A 17059-nucleotide genomic window follows, 5' to 3' on the forward strand; every position below is an offset into this window, starting at 1 on the left:
ACCCTATTCTTCTTTACACTGCTCTAGTTTTCCTTTTCCCCATAACACTTGTCACTTCTGTCATGCTATGCTATAATGTAATTTACTTCTTTTTTATGTTTCCTGTTTACTCCTGTGCCCTCACTTGGCCCCACCCTCAACAAGCTCCACCGTTTGGTCTGGGTTTGTTTAGAGATATATCCAACAGCCTAGTGTCTGATACATAGAAGTTTAATAAGTATTTATAGAAGTAACTACAGAGCCTCTTGATGAAAGTGAAAGAGAAGAGTGAAAAAGTTGGCTTAAAGCTCAACTTTCTGAAAGAAAACTAAGATCATGGCATCTGGTCCTATCACTTCATGGCAAATAGATGGGGAAACAGTGGAAACAGTGGCTGACTTTACTTTTTTGGGCTCCAAAATCACTGCAGATGGTGACTGCAGCCATGAAAGTTTACCTTGGAAGGAAAGTTGTGACTGACCTGGACAGCATATTAAAAAGCAGAGATATTATTTTGCCAACAAAGGTCCATCTAGTCAAGGCTATGGTTTTTCCAGTGGTCATGTATGGATGTGAGAGTTGGACTATAAAGAAAGCTGAGCGCTGAAGAATTGATGGTTTTGAACTGTGGTGTTGGAGAAGACTCTTGAGAGTCCCTTGGACTGCAAGGAGATCCAATCAGTCCATCCTAAAGGAGATCAGTCCTGAGTGTTCTTTGAAGGACTGATGCTGAAGCTGAAACTCCAATACTTTGGCCATATGATGCGAAGAGCTGACTCATTTGAAAAGACCCTTATGCTGGGAAAGATTGAGGGCAGCAGGAGAAGGGGACGACAGAGGATGAGATGGTTGGATGGCATCACCGACTCAATGGACATGGGTTTGGGTAAACTCTAGGAGTTGGTGATGGACAGGGAGGCCTGGTGTGCTGTGATTCATGGGGTCACAAAGAGTCAGACATGACTGAGCGACTGAACTGAACTGAACTGAATAAATACAGTACACAGTAATTTCTCTGCTGGCTCAGATGGTAAAGAATCCACCTGCAGTGCAGGAGACCTGGGTTCGATTCCTTGGTCTGGAAGATCCCTTAGAGAAGGGAATGGCTACCCATTCCAGTATTCTTGACTGGAGAATTCTATGGACAGAGGAGTCTGGTGGGCTACAGTCCATGGGATCCCAAATAGTCAGACATGACTGAGCACCTAACACATTCACTTTCAATTTCTCTTTTGTAAGAAAAAAATCAATATTTGGATTGACTATTCCAGAAATTTTGATATGGGATACTCAAAATGGATATATATCCTGGTTAAGGTGTTGAACTTCAAGGATTAAAAAAAGATCCTTAGGTAGACTAAGTAGATAAAGCAAATCACCTTCTATGATTTAAGAAAGAGTCAGATCTCAGATGTCTTAATGGCAACGTTCAATGCCAGATGATGATGGAGTTATTTCTGTGAAGTTTTGAAGGAGCAAAAGAAAGCTAAGAGATCAGTAGAAAAAAGGCAAGAGGCAGACATTCAAAAACATGAAAGAACCCATGGAATATCACTTTTGAATCCTTCATGAAAAAAATGCTTGACAATGAGTTCTAGCTAATTAAGAGATAAATCAAAATAAAGAAGTTGGAAATTGAGAAGCTGTGATAAAAAGAACTGATGGTGTTTGAATCTATTTAAATATAGAATTAAAGGCTAAACAACTGAGAGAATTATTGCTATAGAACAAAATGTGAATGTTATTAATCAGAACAATGTAAAATTAGTAGTATAAAGATAATTGGAAAGTGTGGTGAAGGGAGATACTCTCATATTTCTAAGAAAGAGTCTACTGATATTGTCTAATATTGAAATATATAACAAAAACATTAATGACTCCAACTCATTGTTTTTCATATCCACTCCTCCACCCTTTCAAGCTTAGAGAGCTGTAAATCTTAGAGAAACCATTTCTTTGAAAATCAACAGTATCTTTAATCTTGCTTCAGTTTCTCTTTTACTATTAAAATAAGTTTAATACTTTGCTACTAAAAATAGTATCTATATATAATCTCTTTTTAACAGAAAGTATTGTTATCTGTCTAGCCCTATCTATCTAATCTATCTATCTATCAGCATCTACCTAGTTGTTAATTGAGAACTCTTGTAATTAAGAACACACACGTGCATGCATGTGAAGTTGCTTTAGTTATGTCTGATTTTTTGTGACCCCATGGACTGTAGCCCGTCAGGCTCCTCTGTTCATGGGATCTCCAGGCAAAAATACTGGAGTGGGTTGCCATTTCCTCCTCCAGGGGATCTTCCCGACCCAGGGATCAAACCCAGGTCTATGTCTCCTGCATTGGCAGGCAGATTCTTTACCACTGAGCAGCCAAGGAAGCCCACAACTAGATACCTAGTTTTTATCTATCCCCGTATCTTTTATAGCCGTACAACAAAATCTGGACTTGTTTACCTAATGTCAATGGTAGTAATTTCAGAATGTAAGTGGCTTTTTATTTACTTCTTCATACATTTCTGCATTGTTTAATTACTTTTTAATGAGTACCATCATTTTTTTAACAAATCAATGAGGAAATTTTAAAGTTCACTAGCCCACTGCTACTGCCCCTCCAAAAAACATGAACAGTAATTATTATTATGTATGGCAATGTGGATAATTGCTTCTTCCATCTTTATACTTTCCTATTTTTTTTGACTAAAAAAAGTCAGTGTCACATCATAATCTTTTTCTCATGGTCTCACTGCAGAGATCCAACAACTTGTGACCCTTTCAGTTGTTTCTTATGATATTTATATACATGTATTTAAACTTCTATTAATTTCTTGGTTTTAGACATTATCAATTTACTCTTCAATTTTACAGTGAGAACTTCACCTTCTTTATGTCTCTCTCCCACACTCCTACCATAATGGTCTTTTACTCTCCTCTAAGAGTTATATTGCAATTTTTTGTTAAAACTCAGTATTTATATTATGACTACATAAATATTACATTTGGGCTATGAATTTTTTCCCTTCTTATATGCTAGGTTGTTTTTTCTAGAGGTAATAAAGTGATTCATTTTAAAAGTTTGCTTAATTTTCTACATATCTATTCCTATTTTCCCCAGTGTTCTAGATGATTCATCAAATGCTTAGCAATAATTCTTCCAAAATACTCAAAAATATTATGTACCAATTAAATCGCTCTCTTTTTTTATCTATCTATTGGACCATCTATTTTTAGTTGGAGGCATCTCTTCTTTAGTCCTCCAGCCTCTTGCTACAACCTGGGCTGTTTGTTCTCTGAAAATTCCCTTCATTGCCCTCTCTTCATTGTTCTCTTCGTTATATCCTTTTTCCTCACTCTTTCCTTGAGTACTCTTAAATTTTATAGAGTACTTCAGTCTCCTTCAGAGAAAGAGTAACATTTCTGAGAGCCTGCATGCCTGAAATTGCTTTTAGTCTGCCCATACTTGCTTAGTAGTTTGGGCATGAAATTCTAGAATGAAAATAATTTGATTGAGAATTCTGAGAGCAATGTTCCAGTGTCTTCTAGCCCTAAAAAGTGGTATTGAAAGTCTGATGTGAGTTAGATAACCAATCCTTATTAAACAACTTGTCTCTCCAGAAGATTTTAGGATCTCCTCTTCATTCTTTTGAAGTTGTGTGATGTGTTGTGGTGTCAGTTCTTTGTGATTTAGAGAACTGGGCTCTTAGTGGGAACTTTTAATTGTGATGTCTGTGTCTCCTCATTTGGGGAAACTTCCTTGTATTTTCCCTCAGTTTTACCTTTTGTCTTTTTCTGGAATTCCTGGTTTCTAGACTTCTGGAACCAATTATCTAAATTTTCTCTTTATTTTCCTTCTTCAATAACTCAGTTCTTTTTTTTTTTTTTTTGTATGTTTATTCTACTCTCTGCAGGATTTTCTTGACACTTATCTTTTATCCATTCAATTGAATTTCTAATCTCTTCTGTATATTTAATTTTCAAGATCACATTCATATTTTTTGATTTCTGCCCATGAAAACAATACCCTAGTCTTAGTTCATAAATGCATATTTATTCTTTTTTGTTCATGTATATCAATTATTGACTTTAAAGTGTTTCCACTTTCTGTCTTGTCTCTGATTCTTCTGAATTCTCTTCTTTTTTTGTGTTTTGGCCCTTTTGTATCATTTTGGAGATTTTCAAATGTTTGGTGATTCTAGCTTTCTTAAGCATTTAAAGTGAAGGGAAATTCACTCAATCGTGTCTGACTCTTTGCGACCCCATGGACTATACGGTCCATGGAATTCTCCAGGCCAGAATACTGGAGTGGGTACTCTTTCCCTTCTCCAGGGGATCTTCCCAACCCAGGGATCAAACCCAGGTCTCCTGCATTACAGGCAGATTCTTTACCAGCCGAGCCACAAGGGAAGCCCAAGAATATTGGAGTGGGTAGCCTATCCTTTCTCCAGCAGATCTTCCCAACCCAGGAATTGAACCGGGGTCTCCTGAATTGCAGGAGGATTCTTTACCAACTGAGCTAGAGAGAACATAAGCATTTAAAACTGAGGCTCTAAAGCTGATAAAAGATTCTAGATGTAGAAGTGAGCTTGTGTTTTTAAATATAGAGTAAGTTGTCTTTTTTCACGTGGAAGCCCCAAATGTAAGGATCTGAGGGTCTCTTTCTCGTGCTCCTCGTTCTCAGGCTTCTCCAGGGAAAAGTGCTTTAAATCCCTAGGTAGAGTGTTATACAAACAAGGGTTATACATAGCTGGCTACTGACAGACATACTAATGCGAAGAGCAGACATACTGAGAGACATACTGATGTGAAGAACTGACTCATTTGAAAAGACCCCAATGCTGGGGAAGATTGAATGCAGGAGAAGGGGATGACAGAGGATGAGATGGTTGGATGGCATCACCGACTCAATGGACATGAGTTTGAGTAAACTCCGGGAGTTGGTGATGGACAGAGAGGCCTGGCGTGCTGCAGTCCATGGGGTCGCAAAGAGTCAGACACGCCTGAGCGACTGAACTGACTGACTGACTGACAAGTGGAAAGGATGGGGGCTCGGGACTTGACTTTTAGGGATGGACACTTTTGCCGACTTTTAGTCTATCATTTGACATTCCATCTCTTTCTTTCACTATACTCAGTATTTCTGAGTCAGACCACCTGAGGTGCATTTCCTCTAGGTAATTTACCCCCTGTCTTGCAGGCTGGGAGAGCAGTTTGGCTGCTCAGGGACCCTGAGGTCTACACACTCTTCATACAGAGCTCTATCTCTCCCCTTCTCCTTCCTTGTCCTCTGTATCTGGTGCTTCTAAATTTTCAAAATTTTCTGGGATAAGTGGGGAAACATCTTGCTTCTCTTGAATGTTTTCCTCTTCCAGGTTTGTCTTCCTCCACTCAGTAAGTCATTTCCCACTTTCCCATCTGCTTTCCATCTTCTATATACACTACCATGAGTGAAATAGACAGCTAGAGGGAACCTGCTGAATAACACAGGGAGCTGAGCTTGGGACTCTGTGATGACCTGGATGGGGGCAGGGGTGGTGGTGGTGAGGGGATGGATGTGTACATATAGCTGATTCACCCTTGTACAGCAGAAACTAACGCAAGCCTGTAAAGCAATTATACTCCAACAAAAAATAAAAAAGATATTGTGAAATTCAAGTCATATATATGAAAATGTACAGCAAATATCAATCATAAAAACATTTGTTGACATATAGTCCCCCATTGTCTCCTTTCCCATTATCTTTCTTACCGATATGTTTCAAGTTTCTTTGTGTTCTGTCATGCTAGCAGTGTTTCAGAAGGGTGTTCAAACCTTGTATATAACCAGGAAGTACCTATGTGTATTAATTTAAAAAATGATTTGCTGGCCTTTTGTTAAATTTAAAGTGCCTTAAAATGGCAGCAGTGTTATTAGAATAAAGAAAAAAAGATGAACATGTCAGAAGATTAGATCAAAGAAACGGGAAGAAGAAAAGCAACTTGAAGTTAATCTGATTGAAGACAGCTGGGAGTGAATGAAGAATAAATGGGGGCTTAGGATGTAGCTTTTTCTAGCCTTACTCCGTGAATAAGGTTTGGAAGATCTTCAGGGTAGAAGAGGTCACATGTCACAGGGAAACCATCTCAAATACCAGCCATCTCAGACAGAACTTGGAAAGCACCAGCTAGCAGAGAATTGCAGGTTGAGGTCGCCAGTGAAAGTGAAAGTGGCTGAGTCGTGTCTGACTCTTTGCGACCCCGTGGACTGTATAGTCCATGGAATTCTCTGGGCCAGAATACTAGAGTGGGTAGTCTGTCCCTTCCCCAGGGGATCTTCCCAACACAGGTATCAAACCCAGGTCTCCTGCATTGCAGGCGGATTGTTTACCAGCTGAGCCACAAGGTTGCAAGTGGGAACCTGCAAAGAAAGAATTCCACGTTGTTGGCCAAACAGCGCAGGGCTTGAGCTATCTGCTGATGGTTTACTGTGGTAATCCAGAGTCTTCCTAGATTCTGTGCCTGACTGAGGGCCGCGTGCCTCATGTCTGCACAGCTGCTTCTTGCTCTTTACATCCTCCAGGGTCTCCGACTTGCCAGGCTCTCTGCCCCGCTCCGGCCACCCACCACACCCACCCATGTGATGGCAGCCTCGGCTGGCCATCCTGCTGCCGGTTCCCAGGCTGTCTAACACTGCACCTTTGAGTGAACAGCCGTTTGCATTTGTCGTGTTAGCTTTAGCTATTTTTTCCAAAGAGTAAACTATTTCAGATGTGTCAGAAGCTCCATTTGTAGCCATCTCAAATCCCATCTCCTTTTCTTCCTCCACCCACCCACGGGTCCATTCAAAACAATTGCAGTACTTTCTACAGGTCGACAAGGTAATAGGGAATGAGATCAAGGAGAAGTTTCTGTTTCATAGCACGGGATGGAGGGAATGGGGTGACTATCACTAAAACACTAGTTAAGATAGAGCAGATTTATGAGCACAAGTTTGTACCTTAGGCCTGTCATATTTTTTCACCTTTATGTTAGTTAATTGCAGAGTAACATAAATTAACTTTCGAACACAAGCAAAAATGGGAACTTTATTTATGAATTTCTTGGATTTCTTTACCTCAAGCCAAACAACTAAATTGCTACTTAGCATAAATTATTTATGGGCCTGGCTCAATACCATCCAGCACCAGCCCCCGGAGGTATGGGAGATATAAAAGATTTAAAGCATCGCTGCGACAGTGTTCGGGCCGCCGTGGAGCTGTGTTTCTTTCCAGAAGGGTCCACTTTATTTTGTTGTAAATAAATAGAGGCTGGATTTTCCAGGGAGGGAAGTTAGCTTCCAGCAGGACGGTGGTGGTGTTTTGCATATGTTAATTACACAACCCTTTTATGACAGATAGACGCAGTGTTTGCATAGATATTTCTCAAAAGACCCAGAGACCCAAATGGAGCTTTTCATTTCCTGGCGTGGAGTTGTTTCTCTCATTTGATCTCACTTCAAAATCTGAAGTTTTCAAAGCTTGCCATCCCAACCAGTCAGTAAAAAATAGTCCTATCAGTATGATTTTAGCAGGGACAAATGCACATCTTCTGCAACCTTGATTCTGTTTTCCTTAAAATTCAAGTCCAATAATTCCATGCTGACACCTGCGACAAACCAGTTGTCACTTCCTAGGTTGTCTTTCTGTGGCCCTAACCTCCAGCATGTCACCCTTTGCTCCAAAATACCCTTACATACTTTGTTTCTCAGACACAGTCTGTTTCTAAGACAAGGTCATTGTCTTCTTTTTCTTTAGGTCAGGCATATTTCATTTGATTCCCACAGTATTTAAGATGAGAAAACCTGACACAAAAGTGTCAATGTCCAGCTTTTCATTCAATTTCCAAAATTAGGAGGTCTAGCTATTTTAGGTAACCTTTTCCATTGCATAGCTCTTGGCTTAAGCTGCATAATCCTTGCCAATTCTCAGGTCTCCACTTTGCCACAGTCCTCACGACCCTCTAGTGTACACCCAGCCTACTTCACCCAATTAAGTTTTAGATTACTTCCTTTGTCCATGAAGACATTTGCATTTTTAACTCATAATTTGGGGCCATAGTTTTGGTTGGTATATTGACAACTTTTACTTTTATCTTGGGTTAGATTATATGTTATAAATGACTAAATTCAAAAGAAAAAAAAAGATCTTGACAAGCTATAGCAATGTACTGGCTCATAGATGTGACTACCATTTTTTTTAGAATGCAAATATACAAATGTATTTCCACTTAAATGAAGCACAGACTAGGCAGATTTTCTCTTCCCCTCTCTTTTTCTTGAAATTGTGGTATTTGTAACCATAGTCCTTGAACAACAAAAAATGCCTCCATAGCATCAGTTTTTCTAAATCCCGGAAATATTTGTATTCAAATCCTATAATATTTGAAGTGCCACTTTGGCTTGGTCACTTGCCCAGCCTGATGCCAGCCAGGCTGTGTTTTGTCTCAGACATTTCAAGTACTGGCAAGCCTTGGGGCCTTGCTGCCTGAGAGCACTGATTCGTCCTCCCTGGATCCCAGCCCTGACAGTGCTCCCTTCATCCTCCCAAGCATCACCACTGGGATTCTCTTCTTGGGCCTGGAATTTGATTGCATCTTTCTTCTCCTGTAACATCTTTAGTGGTTTCCTCAAATTTCACATTAGAATCAGGTCCTGGATGTCACAAAGACTGTGCCTGCAAAGTTTAACTCTATCCTCCTGCCCACTGTTCTACTTTAAGGGGAATCAGAGTAGACAGGAATGGAGCTTCCCAGGTGGCACCAGTCATAAAAAATCCACCTGCCAATGCAGGAGACATAAGAGACACAGCTTTGATCCCTGGGTTGAGAAGATCCCCTGGAGGAGAAAATGGCAACCCACTCCCATATTCTTGCCTAGAGAAACCCCTGGACAGAAGAGCCTGGTGAGCTACAGTCCACAAAGTAACGAAGAGACAAATACTACTGAAGCAGCTTGGCACAGCACAGTCAAAGGGGAATGAGTGGGCCCTGGGGGAGCAGACAGGCCCCAATCTCAAATCTGACCCTGTGTGTATGTAGATCTGCCTCAGCCTCTGTTTTTTCTTTTTTCTTTTTTTTTGATTAATAAAATAGGGAAAACAGAATTCATCTTGCAGAGTTCTTGGAAATATAATTGTTAGTATGTATCTTTTTTGTTTGTTTGTTTTTGTTAATATGTATCTTAAAGACATTCAGTGAATTATTCCTGTGAATATGTGCTCCATGCCTCTATTTCAGCTGGCCAAACTTGGTCTTCATTTGCTGATGAAAAAGAGAGAGAAAGAAAACCCTTTCTTCTTTTCATCTTCCTTGTTGCTATTATCTATGATAAAGGAGCATCTGTACCTAAAAATGCCTTGATTTCATCCTGTCCCAGCCCTACCTCCAGAAGCTGTCACATGCCAGGGAAAATAGTAAGAAGCATCTGCAGAGCTGGGTTCCAGCAAAGTCTGGGTCAAAGTCAAGGGGGAGACCATCCTCCTTCAAGAACACAGAGGGGGCTCCTCCCTGGGAGGGCCAAAAGCTTGTTCCTCCATCTCCCCTCTCTCTTACCCCCAACAAAGGAGAATAAGACTCCCATGAGCGATTATCCTCAAACTGACTGTATTGCAGATTTTTATAACCAAACTGTGTGTGTAGGTATTATAATAGATAATCTGAATGCGTTGTACACATCCTACATAAAACATAAAGGGTTGCTGTCTCTGTCTTACATGCATTTAAAAAGCTCATTTTAATATTTAATGCTTTGAACAGTTATCTAAATTTCAAAAGTTAAGCAGAAAATACCGTATAAAAGACCCAAAGTCTAAAACAAATGTTACCAATATAATCTGGAAGTGTCCCTTTCCCCCAACACCCTAAACACACTACTCTCATCATTCTAGCTTCTAGAAAACACAACTGAAGCATATGCCATTGCCTCCTTTATAGCTCAGTGACATACTTTAAAAAGGAATATCCACACTCATAAGCCAGTATTCATAAATAACTTAAAAAATTTGTTTCCGTATGACTCAGATTTTTCCCTAGGCTTCACTCTCTGGGCAAAGCCTCTCCAGGGAAGAAAACATAAGTAAACCAAAGTCCACATTAAAAACAAAAACAAACAAACAAAAATTTAACTGTTTTTCTAGTATGCGTTGTGAATTTTGAAAAATATAATCTAAATTATAATGTATTGGGCAATACTCTCCACTCAACCATCAGTCTAAAGACTTCTTAGAATTGAATGTGTCAGTTTGTGGTGACACCTCAGGTTGCCATCCACAGTAGCTGGAGTGCTGGGCAATTTAGCAAACTTGCTGAATTCACTGGCTGGCACAGTCCAAGGCAAGGCTGTTCACTTGAGTCTTGGCTGGTTCCTTAGCAAAATGAACGAGAGTCCCCTGTAGCAGAGATTAGGTCATTCAGACTGTTCATTTGGGCTTTAAATATCAAAAAACGCTTGGACTTTTTTCTGTACTAATCATGATGAATATTTTGGGCTAAATGTTTATGTACCCATCAAATTCTTTATGTTGAAGGCTTAACCCCCACTGTGATGGCATTGGGAAGTGGGGCCTCTGGGAGGTGATTAGGTTTAGATGAGGTCATGTGGGTTAACACTCCAATGATGGGATTCATCTCCTTGTATGAAGAAACCAGAGATCTCTCTCTGTGTTTCATGTGAAGATACAGCAAGAAGGCAAGTGTCCACAAGCCAAGAGGAGAGCTCTTGCTAAACCCTGGCCATGCTCCCACCCTGCCCTTTGACTCCCCAGGCTGTACAACTGTGGGAGATAGATGTCTGTTGTTTGAGCCACCCAGTCTTTGGCATTTTGTTACAGCAGCTGGAGCAGAGACCAAGAGTAATTTGGGGTCTTTTGCATGTGTGTGTGTGTGTGTGTGTGTGTGTGTGTGTTTATGTGTGTGCGTGCAGATTCTGGGCTGCTGGGGGACTGGATTCTCTCTCTGGTTTACTTTTCTTACCATGATGAACATTAATAAAAAGTAATGCTTTCCCTTCACTTAATGAAGAATTAGACCTCAGAGATAACTAGGAATGCCAAAAGATGGCCTGAATTCTTCAAGATCACAGCATAGAATGGACCTCAATTTCTCCCAGCATTTTTAAAAAGATCATCTTTTTTTTTGCTTAGATCATTTTGCGGCTGCTATAACTGGTTTGAACTCAATTTTAGCAGGAGACTGTGGGCAGGCAGGTGAAGAACGAACACAGTCAAGTGAAGTTTTTAACCATAAATAATTCTCTGTTACAAAAGCAATTTCAAAAGCCCTGCCTCCTTCCCCTCAACCACCCCTTGACACAAAATGTATGAATTTTGCATTTGAACTTTTGTGTATGCCTAGTGCACAGAATCGGAGAAGGCAATGCACCCCACTCCAGTCCTCTTGCCTGGAAAACCCATGGACGGAGGAGCCTGGTAGGCTGCAGTCCATCGGGTCGCTACGAGTCGGACACGACTGAGCAACTTCATTTTCACTTTTCACTTTCACACATTGGAGAAGTGGGAAATGGCAACCCACTCCAGTGTTCTTGCCTTGAGAATCCCAGGGATGGGGGAGCCTGGTGGGCTGCTGTCTATGGGGTCGCACAGAGTCGGACATGACTGAAGTGACTTAGCAAGCAAGCAAGCAAGTGCATGGTATGGAAAACTCTCTGCTGGGTCATTTGGGGAAATATACATTTTAAAAATGAAGTTTAAAAAAACGAAAAATTGCTTTCGAACATCTGTGGTAGTAAAACCCTTATACAGCTATTTTGCTTACTATTTTAATATGATTTTTTTGCATGAGAGTTAAGTCACCATACCGTTGAGTTTCTGAGAAGAGATAAATCACTTTTCCATGTACAGTTATTTTATTTTTGTTGAAACGTGTTTGCTCCTTATAATTTGTGCTCTGACATATAGTCTTATTTTTTGTGATTTCAGAAACAGACAGAAATATTCCTAATTGTCTTTTAAAAGGTGTTAATATTATACATACATATATATATATATATACACACACACACACACCCCTATATGCCAGTCAGGAAGCAACAGTTAGAACTGGACATGGAACAACAGACTGGTTCCAAATAGGAAAAGGAGTACATCAAGGCTGTATATTGTCACCCTGCTTATTTAACTTATATGAGTACATCTTGAGAAACGCTGGGCAGGAAGATGCACAAGCTGGAATCAAGATTGCCGGGAGAACTATCAATAACCTCAGATACGCAGATGACACCACCCTTATGGCAGAAAGTGAAGAGGAACTAAAAAGCCTTTTGATGAAAGTGAAAGAGGAGAGTGAAAAAGTTGGCTTAAAGCTCAACATTCAGAAAACTAAGATCATGGCATCTGGTTCTGTCACTTCATGGGAAATAGATGGGCAAACAGTGGAAACAGTGTCAGACTTTATTTTTTGGGGCTCCAAAATCACTGCAGATGGTGATTGCAGCCATGAAATTAAAAGACACTTACTCCTTGGAAGGAAAGTTATGACCAACCTAGACAGCATATTAAAAAGCAGAGACACTACTTTGCCAACAAAGGTCCATCTAGTCAAGGCTCTGGTTTATCCAGTGGTCATGTATGGATGTGAGAGTTGGACTATAAAGAAAGCTGAGCACCGAAAAATTGATACTTTTGAACTGTGGTGTTGGAGAAGACACTTGAGAGTCCCTTGGAAAACAAGGAGATCCACCCAGTCCATCCTAAAGGATGTTCATTGGTGTTCATTGGAAGTCCTGGGTGTTCATTGGAAGGACTGATGCTGAAGCTGAAACTCCAATACTTTGGCCACCTCATGCGAAGAGTTGACTCATTGGAAAAGACCCTGATACTGGGAGGGATTGGGGGCAGGAGGAGAAGGGAACGACAGAGGATGAGATGGCTAGATGGCATCACTGACTCGATATGGAGATGAGTTTGAGTAAACTCCGGGAGTTGGTGATGGACAGGGAGGCCTGGCGTGCTGCAATTCACCGGGTTGCAAAGAGTTGGACACGACTGAGAGATTGAACTGAACTGATATATATATATAGTATTTTATATATATATATATATATATATTTGCCTACTAGTGCAGGAAATATGAGTTCCATCCCTGATCCAGGAAGATCCCACATGCCAGGAAGCAACTAAGCCCACATGCCATGACTACTGAGCCTGTGCTCTGGAGCCCGGGAACTGCAACTACCAAAATGTGGCAACTATGGAAGCCTGCTGCCCTAGGACCCGTGCTCTAAAACAAGAGAAGCCACCACAATGAGAAACCCACATACTGCAACAGAGTAGCCCCGACTTGTCACAGCTAGAGAAAAGCCCGAGCTGCAATGAAGACCCAGGACAGCCAGAAAGAAATTAATAAAACTATTTTAAAAAATACCGGAAACAGCAGGGGAGGACCTCAGGAATCTAATGTACCCCCCTGAGTGGAGAGGAGGAGGGGGTGTGTAGCGTAAGAAAGAGGGGTGGGTGGCAGTGGTGGTTTCTCTGGGTGACAGGAGGTGGACAGAAGTGGAAGAAGGCAGAAGAGGAAGGGGGCACTACGAGAGAGAGGTGATGAGGTATCAGAGGAAGAGCACTGGCTTTAGAGTCAAAAAGCCAGGGACTCCGCCCTTGCTACTTACTGGTGGCATAATTTGGGGTCACTTGGTCTCTGCATTGTGTCCTCACCTAGATTCCTTCAAGACAGGCTGTTCATCTGTCAGGGACTTTGCTGTTTCCAGAATATGGTGAGGCCTAAAGCACTAACTAACCCAACTCTTTGTCCATCCGGGCTGGAATCCCCCCTCGGGGCCCCACATTATCAAGGCCACGATTGACTCTTTTCTGAGAGGCCTGAGCCTCTGCAAGCATCATGGTTTCCCCAGCTAAGTCTGTTGGAATGTTTTAGGCCAGGTAACCCCACACAGACTCACAGCCGTGGTAGCTTCATAAACTGCCCATTGCCCATCTGTCTGCTACCACAGACTGGCTCTGCCCAGAGGGCCCTTCTTCTTCTCTAGCAGAGGATGCTCATATTCCTACACTCAGGGTCCTGTTAGAAAGTAAGGTCTATGAAACTTTCCTGGTGGTCCAGTGGTTAAGACCCTGTGTTTCCAATGCAGGGGACATGGGTTCAATCCCTGTTTGGGGAACTACAATCCTGCATGCTGTGTGATGTGACCAAAAAAAAAAAAAAAGAAAGTAAGGTCTGTCTCCTCATTCTCTGAAGTTGTTCCAGGTTATTATGCCTGACCCTTCAGCAAAATCTATCCAGTTCTTTGAGTTTTCATGCCTAGCTCTGAGACACTGACAAATCTCCCAGCCATGACGCTTCATTCCCTGATGACTTTGGAGCCTGGCTCACTCTGGCCCACCCCAATCCTGACCTGATCATGGCACCTCAGTGCGGTGCAGACCTGCTGGAATGCTAGACTTCATTTCTTCATTTTCTCCTTCATTCAGTGACTCCTGTCTTCTCACCACTCTGAGTTTTCTAGGAAGAACTCCACCTCTGAACCCTTGAATTCAGCACTCTAACAACCACCACCTCTCCTCCCATCTACTTTCCCATCAATACCCAGGGTCATTTCCAAGGGCCATACTGAAAACTGTCTGTAATGAGGCTGGACACTAGGCTTGAGAGAAATGGAATTTCCCCCTTAATTCTAAAAAGGGAAAGTTTTCATGAAGTCAGGAGAGCGTGAGCCTTTTTTGGTAGGAGTGGGCACTGGGCAGGCAGGCAGGGGGAATGGAGAGTAGAGTTTTGTTTTATTTATCAAATGACTTCACAGTGAAAGTTCAGACAATGATTCTAAGGCAGGACTCAGCATCTGGCTCATTCGAAGTTGTTTTGAAATGCCTAAAGAAGAAAATACATTTTGATCTAACTTAGTGTATAAGACATTGATTTCTGTTAAGTTAGAATGTATTGCTGTAATTTCTCCAGATTCACCCTTGCTGGTGTTCCATTTGCACACAAAGGATAAACTCAGGAAGAACACATGACTGGTGCAGTCTTCTTCCTCCAACCATTCACTCGTTAATTCAACAGATGTTTATTAAATACCTACAGTACACCTGGCACTATGCGGGCATACTTATGTAAATTATCTGATAAGTTCATGACTTGCCTTATGGGCTATTTCATTGCTCACAAATTTAAGAAAGCAGTAAGGAAAACCACTGCTCAGTAAGGAAAAGAACTGCTCTGGATGCAGTTCTTATCAATAAGGAAGATTTGTTTAGCTGATAAAATGGACTTGTCATCTTAGAGTCTGCAAAACTATGGGAGGCATAATCAGACATGTGCCTTCAAGATCTGGAAACCGAAGCTCAATACCGGTCCAGAAACAAGAGAGATGGGTCCTCAGGTCTTGAGACCCTGATAGACAAGACCCTGAGAAGGATATGTGTCCAGGGGTAAGTGTTCTGATGCTAACTGCCAAGTGGCCTTGATTAATAAGCTTAAAAAGGAGTATCACACAGCTCAGGAAGAGCACAAGTGTGGCATTAGGTAGAGATGGGAACATATCCATAGATAAACACAAAATGCAGCCTCTTTAGAGAAAAGCCCCATTGAGAAAATTTCTAGTCTACTCTACTGTACTTAGGAAGAAGAATAAGAAAAGAATTAGCCCACTCCATGGGAGTGGAGGTACCAGCCTGACAGAGTAAAAGAAAAGTTCCTTGAACATTATTTTGTCGTCTTGTTCTGTTGAGACACATGAGCTTTGAAGTAAAGAAAGTGGAGTCAGGATGGTGTTGGATGAAGTACAGCCTCAGGACTGAGAAGATGGGAGATCTTCCAGCTGTTGCAATGAGTTATTTTCTAGGCCAGGAGGAATGAAATCACAGAACTTGCAGAGCATGTGAATGGAAACCCCTGGGGAATCCTGGGATGAGGGAGGTGCCAGAACATTCAAGCTGAGTAAATGAAATTCTGAATTTTAAAATTGGGAAGCAGTTAAACTGCAGAAACTGCAGGTCATTGAGGCTTTATGACAATCTTGGCAAAATTCTACAAAAGATTTTTAAGCAATCGTTTTCTGAGCCCCTGGAAAATTAAGTAGCAGGTACATGATATCAGTATTAATTCACTAAGATGAAATCTCCACAAAGTTTGATTAGGTTTTTGATTATCAGGTTTGATTTAAGGGTTTTGTAGAATAAATCAAGGATTCTACACATATAAACTCTTGATTTCTTTAAGACATCTGACATTTCTTATGATATGCTTGTGGAGAAGATGAAGAAATGTGAACTAGACAGCAAGACTGTGAAACTGTGAATAAAGAATGGATTGATTGAGCATTAACCTGAAATTGTGGCTTCTGTGGAATGCCACAGGAAACTGTATCCTGATGTCAGAATATCACATTTCTATAGAACTGATGGCTTACAGAAATACCTTCAAATTATTGTCTTAATAATAGTTTTAAATAATACTGTACTATTTGTCAGGAGCATAGCTCTTTTAACCAATCTGCAAGGTTGCTATTAATATTCCCATTGTATAGATGAGGAAGTGGAGGCAGTGGTTTTAAGCAATGTATCAATATTATAAAGCTAATAAACAGCAGAGTTGGGATTCAAAACCTATTCTCTCTGACTCTATAACTCAACAAAGCCTTTGTGGGATCATTAGGAAATTTTGGCTCCACTTCACAGATGAATAAAAGGAGACACAGTGATTATAAAATTCATCTATGTTTACAGTTGGTAAAATCAAAATCAGAATTTGAATCCAGCATTTTTGGGGAAATTTTCTACTATATTTATTTTTAAAATTTATTTCTTTGAATTACAGTTGATTTACAATGTTGTATTAATTTCTACTGTATAGCAAAGTGATTCAGTTTTATATATATACTTTTGTACTTAGTTATATACATAGGCTTCCCAGCTGGCTCAGTGGTAAAGAATCCATCTGCCAATGCAGGAAATGTAATAGACTTGGGTTCAAGCTCTGGGTTGGGAAGATCCCTGGCAATAGGAAATGGGAACAACCCACTCCAGTATTCTTGCCTAGAAAATTCCATGGACAGAGAATCCTGGCGAGCTACAGTCAATGGGGTATAAAAGAATCA

Source organism: Cervus elaphus, chromosome 28, assembly GCF_910594005.1.
Source record: "Cervus elaphus chromosome 28, mCerEla1.1, whole genome shotgun sequence".
In the NCBI taxonomy this organism is placed as follows: Eukaryota; Metazoa; Chordata; class Mammalia; order Artiodactyla; family Cervidae; genus Cervus; species Cervus elaphus.